This window comes from Mauremys reevesii, linkage group 7, assembly GCF_016161935.1.
Source record: "Mauremys reevesii isolate NIE-2019 linkage group 7, ASM1616193v1, whole genome shotgun sequence".
In the NCBI taxonomy this organism is placed as follows: Eukaryota; Metazoa; Chordata; order Testudines; family Geoemydidae; genus Mauremys; species Mauremys reevesii.
The window spans coordinates 45,399,930-45,415,397 of NC_052629.1; positions in this window are offsets into that span (position 1 = coordinate 45,399,930).

The following is a 15,468-nucleotide window of genomic DNA, read 5'->3' on the forward strand; positions in this document are numbered from 1 at the left end:
ATATATAGGTGTTGTGTTTGATAAGCTTTGATTAAACCTTTTATTGGTTTTGATCATTCTTTGTCAGCTATAGCCAAGTGAAGACAGTTTAATGGAGATAATCCAATCCATTTTGGAGCAACACTTTGGAAGGTGGTACACACACACACAGCTATTGCTTGTGAAAGATGCAAGATTCACAGGCCTTCAGATTGAAATCCTTAATATCCACATATAGCAGGCATAGCATGGATTATGCTAATTTCCCTAATGCCACCTCAGCAATATGCCTCAACCTTAAACTGGAAGGATCTTTTCAGGAGATTCAATTTAATTCCCATTTCAGTTTTTGGCTTCTATATTGAAGCAGATGACATGGACAGTTGTAGAGGTATTTTTTCTGATGTGGACCCTTGTCCATGAGGTAATGGAATGAGCCTCATTTTACATAAGCCTAGAGATAAGAGGTTTGGGGCCAGGTTCCCTGCTGCATCCAGTTTATGCTGTGTAGAGCAGAGAATTGGAGGTTCTCAGTTAGTTGGCTAGAATTCCCTGATTCTCTACCCCAGCCTTGAAATAGTTCAGAACTGCTCTAAATTGCATCAGTTGGCTCTGGTCCCCTAGGTGCCATACACCATCTGCAGGCTCCAGGAACCACTTCTCGCTCCAGGTATTCTCCCTGTCCATGATGCAGTTTCTGTAATAAGGGCTGCAGAGAGGGAGGCTTAGGAGCTAGCACCGTTGGCTCCCTGTGGACTCTCCCATGCCAGGAATATCCTGAGCAAAGAACTTAAGTGAGGTTTCCCTTTGTGCCACCTGAGTGATGCAAATTAGCTAGTCTCCAAATGAGTCTGTGTTTAAGGATCAAAGTCAACATTTGACCTCCTTTATTAAAAGTCTCTTTCAGACACTTAAGATTTTTTAGACATTTTCCTTCATTTATGTTTCCAAAGAGATATTTCCCATCCCCAACCCCTGTCCCCACTGGTGTAGCCTGGCTAGCCTAGCACCCACTTTATGAATCTCATAATGTCTTATTGCAGTAAGATTTCCTTTGCCTCTCTCCATGTTGGCCCTTGCCTGTTTTACTAACCTTTGCTCCATTTTGCTATTTCTTGGGGTCTTGCTACATGCTCCATTATATCTTGATTACATTTTGTTATCCTCCATTTAGATGTTTGCTTCAGCTGTATATTTATTATGCTTTGAAGTATATAACTTTGCTTTTAAAGGTCTGATTCTGCAGTCTTTAAGCAGCCAAAGTTTCCAGAGCTTCTTAATCCAATTTCTTGATATTATTTGTAGCTAACCTTGTCTTAAATTTGGTATCTACTTAGACAAGATATTACTTAGGAACAAAAAATTAAGAGTGATTTCTTGATATACATATGAATGATACAGCCTGGCAAGGAATCAGTAGAGCCATTAAAGGACTTGAGAGAGTGAAGTTAGTGACAGATGCTTTTGCTTTTATCACAAGTATGAATTAATTCTTTGTCTTAATAGTATAAGGACCCATACTTGGGACTGGAGTCTTTTTTAGATGACAGGGCATAGAATATTAAACCATTTTTATGATTATGTGAGAGGAAATAATTAGGCACTTTAAACAGACAAACTCAGTACCAAAGGAATAAAATATGACCTATTTTAAATAGGTTGCTTAAATGACTTGGGATGTACCAGAAGGCAGAAATGCAATTCCTATATTTTCCATATTTAAGTGGGTTTTTTAAAAAAAAAACCTAAGCCCAAATGAAGTCAGTCTGCACTGGGAACTTCTGAATTTAAAATGCATAACTTATGGTATTTAAGCTTAGTTAAGTGAAAAGAGACATAATACCAAATGAGTTAGATTCACTGTTTTTTATTTTTTTAAAGCAATTTGAAGAAGTGAAAATAACTTCCTGTACTGTATCTGGATTTAAAAAATAAAAACTGCACAAACCAAGCAATGGCAAAAACGGAGATATGATTAAATAGAGTAAATCAGCAACACAAAGGTGAGAGAATGTGTTAGAAGCTCTATGTGAAGAAAAGCAACATTTAAAGAGATCAGTGTCATGTGATACATCACTGACAATGTCTGGTTGCCTTAGGATCTAGGGAACTCTATCATGTCCTACAAGTTTTGGTGCACTGTGAAGGGAGTCACTCACTGCAGACACTGCCTAGTTGGTCAGGCAGAGGCATAGCAGGCTCTCTTCTTGTAATCCCTTGTTGACAGCTGCTCCAGCCCTGCAGTGGTCTACCCTTTTAGTGACTCAGCCCTCCGGCCAAGCCATGAGTTATGTCTGCCCCTCTCAGGGTATACAAAGCGTCCAACAAAGGATAGCTACAGAGTCAGGCAAGGGGTTCCAGGCCTCACTAGGCCAAGATCTCAGCATCATAACTCTCCAGGTTATAGGGTGTTCTGAGTCCACATTCTCTTGTATCCAGGGTAGGATTTTCACCTTCAGCCCCATCCAGAGGTTGGTAGGGAAACCTCTCTACCATACTCCACTCCAAGGCCCTGTGGTAGGCAGCAAGTTTCTGCACCCTCAAAGAGTGCTCCAACTCCACTCCCCTGGATTTCTTCTTACCAGTCTCCTTATATAAAATGACAAATCAAAGTCACATAAAACAAATCTAAGGATAAATCCCAGATTTTACAAGTGTCCAGAGTCCTTTTCCCTCAGCAGGTCAGGACCAAGTAGATTCTCAACAGTCAGGGGCCCCAGGCAGCTGGATCTCTGATAGCTTAGCTCAGATTGTATCCCTGTTCATCTCTACTGGTGAGCAACTACTGAGCTGCTCTTCTCCTCTTTTAAGCTCCTCCTTCAGCCCATGCATGCTTTGCAGGTGTGGCGAGGTGGGGCTTCCTGGGGCTAAAGTAGCTCTTTAACCACTTTCTTTCTAGTGCAGGGTCTGTACATCCTATCACATGCAGATATTAGAGAGTCTTGATTTATGGGTTTTGAACTTGAACTTAATGAAATAAGTTGTAGTGTGACCAGACATCCCACTTCCAAACATCAACTCAGTGAGCTGGATTCTTTTTTTCTCCACAAAGTTAAAATCTAGCTCTGGGACATTCAATTAGTGCTCATGCTCTCAAATGCATGGAACTTGCATATGTTTTCTCTAATACAGAAATATATTAATATATTTTTAATTCTTGCAAAATCATTTAAAAATATAAAACTGTATAGGGTCTACACATCCTTTAATAATGTTCTAAGGTTAGAGACCAATCACCACCATAGGATGCAATCCAAACCACAATGCTTGGAAGCAGTAAAGTATTATTCAGCATTAGTTAATAAAGCTGCTATAGTATTTAAGATACCTTTAGAACAACATCTGAATCATCCTAGTTTGCACAACAAAATTCCACTGATAAACCTTTGTCCAGAACATCCTAATGTAAGGTGGATGGGATCACCAGCAGGGCAAGACCCCAAAAGATGTCCACCTGCTGTTGATCACCAAAATTAAATGGCCCAGGGCCATATTTTTAAACTCAGAAATTGGTGTGTATGTGCGTGCGTGCATCTCTCTTTAGATATGAATGCAATAGAACTTGTCTCAGTTAAACATCAGGTTATACTTTTGGTTATTGCTCTGAATTACTTTAATCCTGAAATCTATAAATCAAAATCTGATTCTATGTCAACACACCAAAATTGTCCTTCATAAAATAGATTGCTCAGTACTGTGAAAAATATCTACTGACAATATATGTATAATAAATTAGATTGAATTAGTTCAGTTCAACTTATGAAGAAACTGTATGCATATTATATGAACTAAATTCAAATATTTTTTTATGTTTTGCCATTGCAGCATAAATTATTCAGTATTTCCTGCAAAGATATAATGCAAATAGTTCTCAAATTAACAATGTAAATTTGGGGCCTATTATTTAGAATCCTCTACCTTAAAGGCCAAAAGAGACCTGTTTGCAAGAATCACTGGGGTCCATAAGCACGAAGAACATTTTAAAAAAAAGTTCCTACACTGTACTGGAAAAGAGGATGGGTAGCGCCCTTTCACGTAAGTATTTGGGCACCACAGGTTGGTTGGCATTTCTCTAAGGTGGCTCTCTGATACTGTACACACAAAATTAACTCGGTTTATATCTAGTCTTTTTGCCCCTTCAATCCTAGAGATACTTTCCAGTCTTACATGTCTATGATTCTATGAAAACCTCAAGAGGTAATCTAGTCCATCTTCTCATACTGCAACAGGATAAAGTACACATAGACCAGCCCTGACACGTTTTTGGCTAACTTGTTCTTAAAAACCTCCAGTGACCAGGATTCTGCACCCTCCCTAGTTACTTATTTCCAAGTTTAACTATCCCTGTAGTTAGAAAGATTTTTTTAATACTATCTAGCCTACATCTCCCATGTTGCAAATTAAGCTGATTACTTCTTACCCTACCTTCAATAGACCTGGAGAACAACTGATCACTGTCCTCTTTATAACAACCTTTTAGATATTTGAAGACGGTTACTCCCCCACTCTCTCCAGCCTTCTCTCCTTTAGAGCAAACAGGCCCAATTCTTTCAACTTTTCCTTATAAATTGTGTTTTTTTAACCTTGTAGTCTGCCTTCTGGACTCTCCAAATCTTTCATAAAGTGTTGTGCCCAAAATTAGATAGTACTGCAGCTCACCAAAGCCAAATGGAACAGAACACTAACCTCCCATCTTTTACATATAACACTGTTAATACACCCCCAAATAATATTTGCCTTTTCCGAACAGTATCACAGCATCATGCTGTTGAGTCATTCAATTTGTGTTACACAGTAAACCTCACATCTTTTTCTTCAGTACTGCTGCTAAGCCAGTTTCCATATTTTGTATTTGTACATTTGACTTTTCCTTCTTACATATAGTGCTTTGCACTTGTCTTTATTGAATTTCATCTTTCTGATTTCAGACCAGTTCTCTAATTTATCAAGGTTATTTTGAATTCTAATCCTGTCCTCCAAAGTGCTTGCAATCTCTCCTTGTTTGGTGTTATCTGCAAATTTTATAAGTACACTCCCCACTCTATTATCCGAGTCATTAATTAACATCTTGGACCAATATAAATATATAATATGTACATATAGTATATATTTATACTTGAGCCAAAGTATATGTGATTATAATCATCAAGGTTAGCTAACTTTGGTGAAGTTGCATTTTATTGGTGAGCTCTTGTGTAATATCACCGCTCCCACAAATTACCACACAGTATCCAATCCTGATTCTGGGAAGTCATTACTCTTTAGTTTGTTGCTTCTTCAATTAACTTCTGGTTGATGTTGAAGATACATAATGACACTGTAATAGGCAGGGTTATTACATTTCCCTCTTTACTTAACATCTCATTGCTGTCACATGTTGATATTATTGGCATTAAGATCACTGGCACTATGCCTGCTACTGATACAAAAATATCTCTGCTGAAGGCATAGGAGCATCTACACAACTGCTAAATACACTTGTCCTCAGTTTCTCTAATGAGGAACATGCACATTTCCTTATTCATCAGTCATTAAGAATATTTCCATATGCTTCATCTTTTGATTGCCTCATGTTAAGACTAAACTTCCCATATTTATAAATGTCCACGCATTTACATTACTAATGCTATTTACAGTCTGTCTCTCCCCCCCCCCCCCACCATCACATGCATTAAGTCTAGTAAAGGCTGGTTTGCTTCTTACAGGTCATGGCCTGCAAGAACTCAATAAAACCATTCATGAGCCTTCACTAATCACACCAAATTTTCTCCTTATTTAATATTTCTTAAAAACGTAAATGTATAAAAAAGTTTAGAAAATAGGCTGTACTTAATTATGGAGTGGCAGGATCCTCTCCATAGATAATTTGAAGCTAACTTTCCATTATAACACTGATTTTAAACACCTCTCCCCTAACTTTCACAACCAGAAACCAAACCCTCTGAAATGTTACATGCCATCTCTTGCCAGGATTCTTTTCCTCCTGAAAAGTTTGGGGAGTCGGAGGGGAATCAAAAATATATTCTATTCCACTATCCCCATATATCCCACTCAGATATAAACACACATACACACCCCCCTTATGGAGTCCCTTAAAATCTGCCAGAGCAGAGTTCCTGTCCTGCAGGCCCTATATGCCAATCTGATTACAACTTTTGGAGCTCAACCCAGAAATTTCCCACAAAATGCTTATTTAAGAAGATTAAGACTTAAAGTGTGCTTTCAACTGACATCCAAACTACTAATATTGTTTCTTTACAAAAATTCTACACCTTTAGGGTAGGTCCATACTTACCCGCCGGGTCGACGCGGAGAGTTCGACTTCTCGGAGTTCGAACTATTGCATCTAATCTAATCTAGACGCGATAGTTCGAACTCCGGACGCGCTCCCGTCAACTCCGGAACTCCACCACCGTTCGACGGGGGAGCCGCGGACTTCGATCCCGCGGCATCAGGACCGGTAAGTCAGTCAAACTAAGGTAGTTCGACTTCAGCTACGCTATTCATGTAGCTGAAGTCACGTATCTTAGTTCGACACCCCCCCCCCCCCAGTGTAGACCAGGCCTAAAACAAGGCAAAAGGCTAAAAAGTCTGGAAATGAACAGTTAACATATACAGCAAATTCATTTTCGTATAATCCCTTCTTCACCCATCATTGCACTCAATTTACTCCTGCCACCCAACCCAATTTTTGCCTATTAAAACTTGCCAAAATAGAAGCAAAGGTCAAAATAATTTATAAAAACCCATTTCCTATTTGAGCATTCCACTTCCAGTATCCTATAATGCAACACTACTCATAAAAAAGTCCTACATATGCTGGTTGCTACATAATATAGTTAATATTGTTAAAATTTGAGCCTTACCAACACTTGAATAAACCTACACAGCTATATAAACACCAAGTAGATCAATCATTCCAATTCTACTCATAAAAGGATTCTTTTACTTCACCAAAATATAGTGCTATGAGCAAATGTATAGAACTCTGACATAATTTAATATAGCCTGGCACTATATGCCTTTCAAAATCTTTACTATGCATTTAATAAACAATAAATAAAATCAATAAGATATATCCAACAGCATATTTCCCTTACAGAGCAAAACAAAAGGGAAAAGTCAAGGGGGATATTTATGACAGGTGGCATGACAAAGGATTTTGTGGCAGTGTGGAACTGCCTGGGTTATTTAACGGTTTGTTTCTAGTCATGTAAAGATTTGTGAAGGGCACAGGGTTTTTTGTTTTTGTTTTTAAAACAAAGCATTTTTGTAAAGCAACTATTAGAGAGTGCTCACTGGACCCCACTGAAATACACTTTCAACCCTAACTCTCTTAATCAAGATTCTTGTTTGGGAATTTCCACAACTAATATTTTCAATTTGGCCACTGTCAAAAGACAGGATATTGGGCTAGATGGAAAAGGTCTGCCTAACAATGGTGAAATGGAGAAGAAAAAAAAAAAGACACACCAGAACTTTGATTCCCTGAAGTTTCAGATCAGCATCACAGACTCTTCACCTCCCCACTGCAAAGGGACACCACACTGTGTTTCTTATCATCAGGCCAGATCTTTCTACCACTACCTCTCATTTCCCCTGGCTTGTGCAGCATGGGTCAGTGCAGGGAGAGGCCAGCTACCAGGGACACAAGCATGGTAACAATTGTGTCTGTGACTAACTATTCCTCATGCAATCCAATGTTCTACAACTGTTCCATTTCCCTTCCTGGACATAACTCCCCTCCACTCCCCCATTCTGTGGGTCTCCAATTTGAAAGGAAATTATAAAATGTGGGGGGAGGGGAAGGAGCACTGAAACCATGTAATCTTCCAGGGCACAAAAAGACAGCTCTTGCTAAGTTTACACAACCAACTATAAGTTTTCTACAATTGTTCCAACTCCAACAAGATCTTTCTAACCCACCTCTTCCCTCCCCCCAGTCCACGTGGCCCCAGGATGATTGCTGCCTGCATGACGACTGAGAAGTGCCCAGACACAGGGACACAATGATTTTTCATTAATAATCTGTTTACGACAGTTTCAGCCCAATGCATAATAGGGGTTCATTAGAAATCAATACAGTTATTGATATACAGCCTTATCTTGCTTGAGGACCATTTCAAGGTAAAGTGGAGCAGGGGATGGATGGAGGGGGGAAAGCTAGGGGAGTCGGGTAAAGAAAAAGGGGTGTGACAATGAAGTGGCTTCAGCACTGCAGTTCAGAGGCAAAGCAATGCATGGCATATTATCTTGGCAGGAAAAGTCAGTGCACAGAACTTCAAATGCCTTAGAGCTAAAAATCAGGAATTTATCACCAAAGCAACAGGGGATACTGGCGGGGAGGGTGGGAGTCCATTATAATTTATCGGCCTCACATTCTGGTTCCTGCTACAGCTCAGGGTCCTCCTTGGTTTTGTCAGGGGAGAGGGGCTTCCTAACTGGCTCCTCTGGGAAGATGTGCAGTATCACATGCTCCTCCTCCTCCAGGTCCCTGTTTCCTCCTCGGCCTGGACCTCATCAGCATTTCATCGGACAACGAGGCTGGTGGGATTGAAGAGGGGATCACGAGCCACCTTAGGCTCTGTACTGGGAGCCCTTGACAGAACACAGTTAAGCTCCTTGTAGAAGGGTCATGTATAACAAACCCTCCTGGAGTGACTGTTGGAGTCTTCTGCCCTCTCTTCAGAAGCTTCAATTACATGATGCCTTCCCAGCATTGGCCCAGAGTCCATGCTGCACTAACTAATTATTTACACAAAATGGAACCGTGTCAACAGAAGAGATTGAGGGAACCCCTTCAGCTAGGATATAGGAGACCTCAGGTCAAGTCCCTACTCCAAATCAGGCAGAGTGGGGATTCAAATCTAGGTCTTCCACATCTGAACCAAGTGTCCTAGCCACTGAGACATTGGGTATTCTGGGGACATCATACACACACACCCTACCTCCCCCTACCCCTACCCCAAAATCCTGACTTGCTTGCTGCGGCTGCCTTTTGTGCAGGGCCCAATCCAGTAAGCATGCTCTGAGCATGCCTACCAGGTTGAGCCCCACAGGTGAGAGAATTCCTACTTTGAGAATCATGCCAGGGTTTTGAGTGGCTTGTTAGCTACGCAGTGGCACCAGGACTTAGGAAATTTTGCTCATGCCTACCAACAGAAGCTTAGGTGCCAGGGCACTTTACACACCTACAGGGTTAGGCATTAGGCAACCTGTGGTTTTGAGAAGGTTAGTGGCTAAATGGTGAACTTAGGCACCCAAATAGGTAATTATGTACCTATGTCCCTTTCTGAATCTAGTTTCAGGCAACTAATTTAGATCCTTGAATAGGCTCCTAAATATTAATCTTGGCCTTCAAACATAGTTAAAAGATTTTTGTCTGCCTCTAACTTCTATCAGATCTGAACTATGGTATAGTCATTCTGCAACTTCATAGAATGAAGCACTTCCTTCCTTTCTCCTATTTAAGTGCTAATTACATGTGTAAGATAGGTTTATAGAGAAGAATGCTGATCGAACCATTCTTTTTTCTTGTAAGCTATGAGTATAAGTCAGTGTTATTTGTAATTGGGATGCAAATATTTAAAATCTTAATATAAATAACTATGTAACTAACAATGGGCCAAATTCTTCCTTGGGATAACATCACAAAACATAATTCCTTTGAATTTTGCCCAGTATATATTTAGTTCAACACTGAAGAGATTAGACAGCCAGTTTTTGTTACCTTAAATGCCTTAAAATCCCCTCTTGCTATGATTTCTAGCTTCTTGTAAGAAGTCAGAAATATATTCAAAGTGAATGAGAGTTATTGTAGATGAGTGGACTCACCCCTGCAGCACCTCCTGCTGGTGCCTTCCAGGAATTAGTTCATTCCAGCTCCAGAGCACCCTCTGTAGGCCAGTGATCCACCTGTCGTCTGGCCCCCATGTCCCTCCCTGGGTCCCAGGGCCTCTTTAACTGGGGGCTGCCCCCTGGCAGTACCCCACCAATCTGGGTCTCCCCTCCCTGGGGAACCCCCAACCCACTATCCCCACTTCACCTCAGTTTTGGCTACTGCCCAGTCTCCATCTAGCCCCCATTCATGTATTGGGTTTGCAGAGGGGCAGCCTGAAGGTAGGTAAAGGCAGCCAGTCCAGACCCCTTTGCCTATGATGAGTGGCTGATATTGCAGTCTGCCCCTCTGCAAGCCCAATACCTAGGTGGGCCTAGAACTAGGCCCTGCAGCCTGGGGAGTTGCTGGCCTAGGGCTTCCCAGCTCCTAAGGCCTTTCCCCAGCCCTGCCTCACTCTAGGTCCCCTGGGTGAGTTCCCCAGCAGCAAGGCCTGTCTCCCTCTCCAGTCAGAGAAAGACTGCTACTTCTAGCTTCCCTGGGCTTGTTATAAGACCCTGTTGCTCAGTCTGGGGCATGGCCCCAGCTGCAGCCACTTCCCCCAATCAGCCAGGGTTTTACCTTGCCCAGCCCCAGCCCTCCACAGGGTTTTTCCAACCCCTCCAGGGCCGGAGCAGGTGCTCACCCCACTACAGTTATCCACAAAGGGGATCAATCCTACAGACTTTACTTAGGCAAAACTTCTATTATAACAGGGCAAGATCAGGCTCCAAATGTCATGTGCTAAATGATTTTTAACCTGTACAGGGTATTTTATCATTTTATTTAGTGTCATTATCCTGCTTGTTCAAATAGAGTAGGCATGGTACTTGGAACTGCCTGGAAAGTTATTTCGTCATTTGAAGTGGTATCTTTTATTATTATTGATTTCACATTGCTAGGAGGAGCACGATGTCTGTGCTAATACATTGGTGCTTTTCAGGGATTCACTTTAATAAGAAGTGATGTAAGGCTCCGGGAAGTGTGTTATGTTTTCACACACCCCTCTAGGGCAGAAAAAATGGGATAATTGGTAGGGGCAGTAGAGATGTTAGCATTTTAGAAAGAGAGAGGTACCAACATGTTCACTCCATTTTAGCAGCTTTATTGAACTTTATACCAACATCAACAAGCCCTCCATCTCAAATCCTGAGTGTTTTTACTGAATTTAAATGTCCCTCTATAAAAAAGTCACAATTTTGATAGAATGTTCATCCCATTCCAATAAATACCCAACAGCAAACATGATTATTCAGCCTCTCCATAAAAGACCTAATAAAAACTCATCACATGGTTTACCTTAAATCTACCTTCCTGCTTTTTCACTATACCTTAAATCTACCTTCCTGCTTTTTCCCTATACCTCCCAAACATGTCCTTCTGCATTTCTTTTGCAAATAAGTACACAGGAACTCTGATGAAGTTAGGCTTTGAGCTGCAAATGACTTCCATCCTTTGTCCTCTCCCAGAGCTGGTTGCAAAATATTTTCTCCGTCCACTCTGGTAAATTTCAAAATGACCAAAAATGAAAGTTTTGATTTGGAAATGTTACAGTGTTTCATGAGAATTATAATTCAGGTGTCTCAAGACCCCGTTCTTTTGTGTGGGCAGAGCTCCATGGCCGGAGCACATATCCCATAATGCACAATGTTGTGCTCTCTTGCTAAGCTGCTGTGTTGCATCAGCTTAACATTTTCTTAGGCATTAACTCAATTGTGGTTGTATTTTCCCTTCATATTTTGGAATTTTTTGTTAGTATTGACACAAAATAAATCTCTGATCTTGCATCAGGACTTGCTGGTGCAAACTCTTATGCCTGTGTCAAGCTTTATAGGGTCTATTGCAATAACACTGTATCTTAAGATATGAGATTTTACAAGGTTGTTTCTGGAACCTGATTGTGAAGGAATGGATTAAACATGGCTACTCCCTGCTATGCACAAGTGGTTGCACTAGTTACCAAGCAACTGTTGCATTCATACCTTCGCAATTCAAAGTCAGTACATTTACTCACATTTCCTCCATGTAGTCAGTAGCTACCAGTGTAGTGCTCTGCTCTTGTTCGATGATGTTGATCACAGTCAGCTGTGTGCACGTTCCCTCTGTGTGCTGCCCCGGCTCTGCACAGATAGCTGACGCAGCAGACCCCAAGAGAACCCCCAATGACCACAGACTCTAATAAGGTATGAAGGAACCCTAGCCAGGTTTATTGTCAAATGAAGCACAGTAATAGTTTCCTGTAGACGCTACGAGACATACTACGAATTTGTATCCCCTGGCAATGGACCGGCTCAGGCAGTGGCGGGACTTTCCACTGCCCCCTAGGCTGGACAAAGATGCGCACTCTGGGACCTACTTTTATACAGTTACAGGACAGATTACTCATCCCTACCGACATATTGAAGTACAGTCCCTTGGCTCCTTAGGGTGCTGTCTCCTCCTTTCATCATGTTGTTTCAAACAGATCTATCCATCAAGCTGTCCTTTTGACCCTGTCTTTAAGATGTACCTGCCTGTTCCTTGTTATGTCTGTGGAGTGTCCTGATGTCATCTTGGCACAAGTTCCTCTTATTAGCACTTATGCACTTCTAGCAGCCCTCTTCTCGCCAACTTCTGTGAATGGGGCCTGCCTCTTGCTCACAGCCCAGCTTTTGCTTAGCAATGCCTGGAAGTACTTTGGTTCAGGCTTCAGGCCTCAGACTGGGCCTTTGATACAAGAGTTTATGTTTCAGGGCCTCATCTTCCTACACCCCACTCCAAAAGGTGGAATACTAAATTCATTAGCAATGTCTTCTGAATATCAAATTGTATCCCACATACAGCGTAGACAACCACCTCGCACTCAACACACCACTGTTAAAGCTGTCATTCTCTAATAGGATGACAGGACCCAGGCTCTTCCAATAGGATGAGCCAAGCTTTGCTTTTTTATATAAGCAATATGAAGCTACAATACAGCCTAGCTTCACAAATAAATTCTGTTCAAATAGCAGAACTGGAGGAACTGGTAGAACGGGATGTAATTTCTATTTTTGAAAACATGGCCAGTGTTGTACACTTAGGCTCCAACTCTGTATTGTGATCTGCTATTGTGGAACCTTATATCCATGTAGAGTCCTTTTGAAGTTAGTCCTATATCTACATATTGATATGTGTTATCAAACTACTTGGCTCTTTCTACCGGAAAAGACAGAAAGGTCAGATATTGGATAGGGATTTTTGTGTATAAGGCTGCTGTTGGAATGCTCTGAGGCTGAATGCACTCAATATTACATGCTGTTCGATATTCAAGAGATGCAGCTAATTAATATAGTATTCCAGCTTGAGGGAGGGGAGGAAAGAATGTGAATAAAATTGATGACTTCAAATTTAATCTTGTAATTCAAAAAAATAAAAGCAGCTGAAATAACCTGCATGACTGTCTGCCAATATAGGGCTGGAGTTATCTTTGTCCTAATCTGTGTTATTTAACATTTAAATTACAAATGTTTATAAGTAACTACCATTTAACATTTTTCTCGCTGGGTCAGACTCCAGAGATTCAAATGCATTTTTAGTGAGGGCATTGGGGATGGCAGGCCAAACATGTACAGCCCTGAGTTGGCACCCAGGGCCAAGACATAGTCACAGTGCTTGTGCTCAGGAAGCAGAAGTACAGGTGTCTAACAGCCAACGGGTAGCCCTCCATAGGTGAATAGAGAGGGGGCATGAAGCAAACTATCCTCACACTGGATGCTGAAGAGAAGCATGCTGTATCCTTTTAAAAAGATATAGCAATGGTTGCACTTCTAAACGTATTGTACCTCAAATAGGTGCAATGATCCCTGGTGTACCCACAGAAGCAGTTCCCCTCACCACTACCTGCTGAAGAGAATCTGACCCATACAGTATTACTTGAGCAAACTGCATTCCAATACAAATAATAAAAATCAAGACACTAAAGAAAAAAAGAACATTGGAAATTGCAACTGCTCATTCAGTAGCCATCTCTCTCACAGAAAATAGACTGTGTGTATTATTTGTACATGTTTAATTAAGACATTGGCAACATTCCCAATACCATTATGTGGCTTTCAATTTGTGCCTGCATTTTGGTAGACAAGTCAAATAAATTTCAAGTCCCATTGTCTTGTTCTCAACAAGATTGTGGATTTGTTATTGTTACCTTCACGAGGAAGCCTAAATTATCTATAGCAAAACCTAAAGAAGACAGATGCTTTATCTTTCAGTGTAAAGCTTCAATTGTTTGTTTGAAATATAACATCTCTTGTTGACAATCTCTTCTGGTATCTGAAGAGTAGGAGTGTCACTTTTCGACAAAAACATCCTTTTTATTGTATGCCAAGTTTTCATAGTCAAGTTGCTGACTTTCTTCTTTTCAAGATCACAACACCCCAAGTTACCCTTCTTTTTTTCTCACCATACATATTTAAGTGCTTTTTTTCAGTATTCTTATGATCTTTAATCCTCTGCTTTGGATTTCAAGTTCATTCACATTCTTGTTTATGACTGGTATCTGTATATGTTAGTTACTACTGTTTTTTTTTCCTTTCATGCCACATGCCTTTCCCTGGGGGTAAAGTGGGTGCACTTGAATGTTGTATTTGTTCATTTATAAATCAATATTTATGGAAACTGCACTTACTGGTCTTTTAGTGCCTACCCTGACTAATTGATACAACCACTTATGTCTGCTTCTTTCTCTTCTATTCCCCATCTAGGAACACTAGGTTATGATCCTGCTCCCTTTGCTTGCTACATGCATCCCCAGATAGATACGAGTTGACCTGTGTATGTGCACTAAAGTTGAACAGTAGCTTTATTACTGAGGCAACCAGTTGCATACTGCAGGAAGCAGGCATACTTGCTTATTTTTTCTCTCACAGGCTGCCAGCAGTATCTCTTAAAAAATAACAGCCTTTAAAATTCTTATCAGTCAGGAGTGTTTAAAACAAGCCACTTTTCTGCCTGTGCAAGAAGCAACACAGCAATGGCTGACCCATTTAGGGAGGGAGGGCAGGAAGGAAGGTTAATTCCTTTAATGTATCCCAACAAATATATTAATTCCCCACTGTATCTTCCCAGGTTATTTTAGCAGGACTATGGTGAAAGTACCTGAGATAGTTAGTGCAGAAATTGACTTTACAGCCTGTGAATAGAAATGGCTGTATTTTTCTTTGTAATATATTGCTGTACCACAGCAACCATGCGTGGCATATTGCTTTACAACACTTACTATGTTTTTGCACTGTTTTCTTTTTACGGAAAAACGGTGAGTTGACTCTAGGGAATCTCACCCAAGGACTGAGAGAACTGAATGGATTTTGCAATATTCATATAAAAGTTGAACAAAAATCAGGCAATGCTTTGAAGTGACCTCCAACTGTGCCTTAGCATGATGTTAAATTAATAAGTAGTCAGAGAGAGGCCTGTTTGGGATATGCAAGGATGTAATAATTACCAACCCATCAAATTAATAAGTCACACGATGAAATGTTAGGAAAGAATTACCGAGAAAAGACTTTGTGAGGAAATGGAGCACCAAGTAAGTGACAACCAATTTGGGTTTATGCCAGGAAGATCAACAATGGATGCATTGTTTGAAGCCAAAATAT